The following is a 6,621-nucleotide window of genomic DNA, read 5'->3' on the forward strand; positions in this document are numbered from 1 at the left end:
ACATTTAAGAAATTGATTTTTACCTAATTTTTTATTTTGCCCATATTCTAGTCAAGAAAAGCTTGAGTCAGTATTTTAAGATTCTTAAAGTAAGATAAAGCAAAGTTGTCTACTGAGATTCCAAGTCAGGTTATAATTTCAGCGGGGCTTTTGGTCTTATAATTAATGGGGGCCATTAGATTAAGCAATTAATTATGTCTTTTGAGGCTTATTATTAATAATCTCTGTTCAGTTCCAGTTTTTTACTATGGGTAACAGTGTTATATTTCAATGTTTTGGCTGACCTTCCTTTTTATTTAGCAGATATAAGGTTATAAAAGTAGTTATAAAGAAATATGACATCTGTAGTTGATCTGATAATTGGTGTCTTTGATTCTCTAAAGGAATCACTGTGCTGGCTGACATTCAAACCCAAACTGGTGTAAAAAGGAAGAGGAAACCAGCACCATCACAAGTGTCTAATGTGGTGCTCTAGAAACAAAGGATCTCATTCAGGGATGCTGTGAACAGGATTGGATGACTGAAATTGTACTGAAATGTGTTGGTGTGGAAGAGAGAATGTGGTTAGTTCTAACCACTTAAAATATAGGGTCAGGTAAGTCTCAAACTATGACAGAATTTCTTGCATATTGAAATTGAAAGGCCTAAGATAGCTAAGGCAGTCTTAAACAAATATACATGGCAGAAAGTCTTGCTCAACCAATTAACAAAACCTACCACAAAGCTACCACAATTTGGACAGCATGGGGTTTGTACACAAGTAGACAAAAAGTGAAGGCATTTGTATTGTGTATATACCTCTCCTTATTTTCCTCTTTCCTCACTGGCTTCTGCCTGACTTTTTACTGTCTCATTTTCCTGGTCTGTGAATATTGGAGTGCCCTGAAACTCAGACTTATTTTCCTTTACACATATTTTAAAATAATTTTAGTATTAGTTTATATATTATCCAAAAGGATATAGATCCAAATATTACATCTTCAGTCTCATTTTTGTGGCAAACACCACTATTTGTCTACTGACATTCATTCTGTCTCTGTTTAGGAACAGAAACTCTTGAATTTTGCCTGCATACATTGTCACGTAGTTAGGGACTGCATGATTGACTCTTGAATAATGTGAGGTTAGTGGAGCTGATCCCTAGCACAGTTGAAAACCCACAGATAACATTTACTACTCCCTGAATTCAGGGTTTTGGGGAAATTATAGGAAACAGGTACTAAACAAAGGACTATCAGGATTGTGGAAATAGAGCCATATTGTGCTAATGAGACAGGTAATGAAGGACCCACTTAATTCTCATGATTTCAGAGGGGAAGTTGCCCTGAGAAAATGATATCCCAGCTAGGTCCAAGGAAAGCCAATAGCTACCAGAAGCTGGAAAAGACAAGGAATGGATTCTCCTTGAGAGCAGCTAGAGGGACTATAAACCTGCCAGCACCTTGATCTCACCCAAATAATACTGATTTTGTACCTCTGACTTCCAGAGCTGTGAGGTCCTGAAGGTGAAACGGTATCTGGTTTCTGGTAGATACATGGCCAACTGGTTGGCCTGACTACTCAGGACAGAGTAACTGTCATTCAAGAACCACAGCAGACTGTATCTTAGGAGAAGCTGGCTAGAGAAAGAAGCACATATGGAGAATAAACTGGAATTCGTTGCTGCAAAGTGAAAAAAAAAGCCTACACACAGCAGTGGTGTTCAGATTCCTAGCAACAGTTCTCTCTCCAGTATTAGATTGGAGATTAACTTCTGCAAGATTAGGACGGAGTCCTGAACACATTCTAGCTAGCCTGTAAAATCAGAAGGCGTTCATAAAATTGCTTCCCCCACCCTGAGTGGCAGAATGCCAAAGGAACTGTTTAGAAAAACTACTATACCTTTGTGGATGGTGAAACCAGTCTAGTTGTGGAATGCTGGCAGAGTAAATTCCTACAATTTTCAGCTATGAAAGAAAACCTAGAGGCCACCCATTCTGAGCCCTTCATTGTTCCGATGTATAAAACCAGCATATTTTTCAAACCAACTTTAAAATATTTAGATATTAGATATTTGCTTTGTAGTCTTGTTTCAGTGTCCATGGAGTTTTACTGGGTCAGGTACTGATTCATGACAATGAAAACATAAGTGAATTTCAATTATGTGGAATTACCACAATCCCTCCTTTGCCCACCAAGGCTGCAGACTAAAATTTCCTCTTGTACTCCAGACACGCCTCTTCAAATCTGGAACAAAGACACGTTTGCAACCAGAGACTTAGCAGAACCATGAGGAGAAATGCTTGTAGCTGGTGCAGTTGCTTTGAGAAAACAGTGCCAGCTGACGAGGCGATATCCTTCACTGGTGGGTCCTATGTCCTCAGCCCTCAGGTTCTGATTTGTCAGGCTAACACTGGGAGGTGGGCTTGCGTCAGGATCCTTCTCCCCCACTGGCTGCTGGTGAGGTGGATGTTTGGAGTGAGGCTAGCCCGTTAAACCAAAGTCTCTGCTGAGTTCCGCAACACAAGGCTTGGTGTTTAGCCAAGTGTGAGGTAGGAATCCGGCTCTGGGTCAGGTCTGGGTTCTCAGGGTATGGATCATGTGTGGACTGTGTAGGGTGGGAAGTATGACAAAGAGAAAAAAGTTGCTACCCCTGTGGGCTCAACACATTGTAATAGCCTGGCTAAGTGGGATCAGGTGACAGTGTATCTGTTTTGTGTGGCCATAAATTGCCGTGGAAAGTGCTGAATGGCATTGCAGCGTGGAGGAGCAGGTGAGGCAATGAAGCCCTGGCAGTGGCTTCTGCTGGTACTCTCTAAGCTCTTAGATGTAATCTAGTGATTTGGGATGAACTCAGACTGCTCTATGGTGTGGGATTGGTCAGGTTTGTTACTCTTATCTTGGAGAAGAAGACTGTCTGTCAGGGTGCCCTCAAGTTCCTGACTCAGGAGATGAACATTCCAGATTGCATTGTTCAACTTTGCCATGAGTTGACCCACAAGAAAGTATCCCATATAAATGTCGCAGAGGTTGCTTTTTGACCTGTGTTGACTCCAGAAGACCTACTGGTGCCATCAACAGGAGAAGAGCCTAAGAGAGATCTGGGAGTTGGAGGAGGACAAGGAAGAGGCAGATGAAGACAACCAAGAGGATCTAAAGAATATTGTTGATGACATCACAGAATGGAAACCAAGGCCTGAAATGAGGGGGAAAGTGCAAAGCTGGATGACAGGGCTGATGGAGACAGCTGGGGTGACACAGACATTGATGCACAATGGGAAAGAGCTCAGAGACATATAGAGCTATATGAAAGAGCCCAAGGACTACTGGTATCATACGAAAAGGAGGAGTTTAAGGTGCTAGAGAAATTTAGGCATTTACCTCAGGCCATTAAAACATGGAATCACCTATTCCCACCTGTAGACTGCACGCAGGCAGAGCTCAAGGGCATTACATGGGAGAACAGGGAAGCTGGATTGGACACTTTTCTGGTTGATGGCTTTCTCATCCCCACATTTGAGCAGTTAGGAGCTTTGCAGAGAAAACATAGACATAAAGATATTCTGGTGCCAAAGCCATTCTCTCAATTCTGGTAGCCCCTGCTCAGGGACCTGCACTCCCAGGCCTTGACACAGGCCCTGCTAGAAAGGATTCTCCCCAAGCTGTCAGCCTTGGGAAACAGTGGGACCTGGCCCAACTATACCCTCAGATGCACTGTTGAACTAATCGTGGCTAACACCAAGACTGGACAGGATGCTCACTGATTTTCTGCAGTCTGGTGAAGAAAAGCAAGGAAGAGCTGAAGGCTATTCAGCTGCTCTGCCTCCCTTGATTGGCCCTTGGTTGTTGAGTCCCACTCGGGCTTACATTGAGGAGCCAGTCTCCATTTTCTTCAGCTCATATTCAAAGCCATGAGGCAAGTCCTGCCAGATGAGGAGCAGGAGAAATTGCTGCACATCTGTTCCATTTTTGCCCAGAATTGAAAAAATCAGCTTGGTGCAGGAGGGCTCAGAGACCTCCCACAGTGGGAAGTCTGCATGCACAATGGACAGGCTGAATTGGAATCTCAAGCCAGCTTGTTCCAGCTCCAGGCCTGAAGGAGAAGCCCAGCAGTAGGTGGAGACGGGGAGCTTTAATGATGTCAAGAAAGATGAAAAGGGGAAAGAGGTCTTGGAAGACTGGGTAGAAGAGAAATAAGAGGAAGAAGATGACCAGGAAAACTAGGAGGAGGATGAAGATGATGGGAAGGAAGACAGAATGGAGGTGAGACCTTTCTCTTTGGGGAAGGAGCCCCCAAATGCCAAGAATGTCAGGCTCCTGGCCCAGAAAAGAGGAGCTTCAGGGTTCTGCCTGGCAAGTTAGTTCAGAAGATGAGCTGATCTCATGCCAGGTCAGACTGAGGACCAGCAAAACTTATGCTGGAGAATTATGCCACCATGTATCTTTTAGACCAGCCTGTGCTAGAGTAGCAGCTGTAACTCCCAACATGCAAAATGTCAGGCCTGCCTCAGCCGCGACCTGTGGCATAGGCAGTGGCAACTGTAGCAAGGGTAGTATCAACTTGGAGGGCCTTTTCTGGAGCCAGGGCCAGCTGCACTGGCTTAGACCTGGTCTGCAGCTCTTACGATGTCCTACTGAGGCAGGAGCCCACCCTCCTCGCCAGTGCACCTGATGTTCCCTGAAACAACCTGGGAAACAGCCCTTGTCAGCCACATCAGCTCAGCGTTCACCACAATGTCATTTTGTTTGTTCCATTTTTGTTTCTTTTTAAAAACGATAAACAGGAAGCTGTTAAAATATTATCTTACATGATAAAAAACTCTTGCTTTATGGTAGCCTATTGTAATTGTTACAATTTCCTCACAGTACCATAGCCTATACAGTGATGAATGGTTATAAAAATTTGTGTCATACAGTATTACCATCATATTAATAATACAGTATTAAAACATTGTTATATATTTTTAAAAAATCATTTAACTGATGTTAGGCTGATACACAGTTTTTCCAATTATGAGAGAGAGAGAGAGTGAGGCAGACCATATGGTAACATAATTCTTTAGAAAAAAGTTATAAAACAGTTATGTTATAACGCATTATTAATTTTGCATGAAATATCACTCATGCCCATATTAGGATAAGCTATCCATTTGCATACAAGTCTTGAACACAGAGCTCTGCACCTGGAATACTTAGTCAATGATGGTGATGTAAAGACGTCTTGTACACTTCTTGCTGCACAGTTATTAGATTTTCACATAAAGACTCATACATGCACAGCAGATAAATTTATTAACTATATAGCATGATGGTTATTTACATTAAGTGAAAGTGGGTCATCACAAGGTCTTCATGCTCATTGTCTTCACATTGAGTAGGCTGTGGAGGAAGAGGAAGGGGAGGGTATGTCTTGCTGTCTCAGGTGTATAAAGGTGGAGGCGATGGAGAAGATGGAAGGGGAAGTAAGAGAGGCAGGCACACTCAGTGTAAATTTAGAGAAATTCAGGCTAATTTCTGTCTGACTTTGCCTTTTCATTTCTTTAAAAATATTTCTCTATTTCTTTTTCCACCATTTGCTTTAGTTTCAGTGCCTGTACCATAGAGGGTTCATGTCATAAAGGAAATCAAAAGCAGTCTTGAATAATCAGAACTTTTATGCAAACTGTCTAATGTCAGTTTGTTTGCTGGCTTTGCAAACAAACCTTGGCTTTGCATCTTCAAGGTTTTCTTCCTCATCTCCTGGCACTGGTTTGGGAGCCCTCATCTCCACCAAGCTGTCTTCTGTTAAATCCTCTGGGGGGGTGTCTATTACCTCTCAAATTTCTCCAGGTCCACATCTTAAAATCCTTTACATGCCCCCCGACACATTTTTTGTTATATCCACAACCTTTTTCATGATCTTTGATTGGCTCTACCATAAATTATGTCATGCACAACATCTGGTCATAGTTTTATCTCCAGCAGAAATTTGTTTTTGGAGCGATGGCTCCCATGGCTTTTTCTATAACAACAGTGGCAACTTCAGTGATTTAATTCTTCTAGACTTCCATGACATTTTCTCTATCAGCATTCTCTTCCATAGGATCACCAATACTTTCCAATGAGTACCATGTGTAATAAGCTTTAAAGGTCCTTATGACCCCCTTGATGTAGAGGCTGAATTATGGATGTTGTGTTTGGAACCAATAGACCATTTTGACACCTTTGGTGTTGAACTCATGGGGTCCTGAGTGGCCAGGGTCAGTTTCTAAAATCAATATAACTTTAAAAGGCAATCTCTTACAGGCAAGGTACTTCTGGGCATCAGGGACAGAGCATCAATGGAACCAATCCAGAAGAAGTGCTCTTGTCCAAACCTTCTCCTTGTACAACTGAAAGACTGGCAGCTGGTGCTTATCCTTTCCCTTCAAGTGTCAGGGGTTAGCAACTTTGTAAATAAGGGCAATCCTGAACAAAAACCTGACTGCATTTGCACAAAACAATCCATTTCTGCCTTGTGCACTGTTGCTCACTTCTCTTCTTTACTAATTCATATCTTTTGTGGCTTTTTTTTTTCAGAATACGGCACTTTTGTCTGCATTAAAAACCTGTTCAGACAGATATCCTTTTCCTCAGTGATTTTCTTAAATGAGTCTGGGAAAT

The 6,621-nt window shown here is 42.3% G+C and overlaps 1 pseudogene; it reads left to right on the forward strand.

Moving 5' to 3' along the window:
* The first annotated feature begins 2,268 nt into the window (after nucleotides 1-2,268).
* Nucleotides 2,269-4,651, forward strand: LOC123811299 (annotated as a pseudogene).
* The last annotated feature ends 1,970 nt before the right edge of the window (nucleotides 4,652-6,621 follow it).

The sequence above is a fragment of the Phyllostomus hastatus genome, unplaced genomic scaffold, assembly GCF_019186645.2.
Source record: "Phyllostomus hastatus isolate PE091 unplaced genomic scaffold, TTU_PhHast_1.1 phas_scaffold_78, whole genome shotgun sequence".
NCBI classification, from domain to species: domain Eukaryota; kingdom Metazoa; phylum Chordata; class Mammalia; order Chiroptera; family Phyllostomidae; genus Phyllostomus; species Phyllostomus hastatus.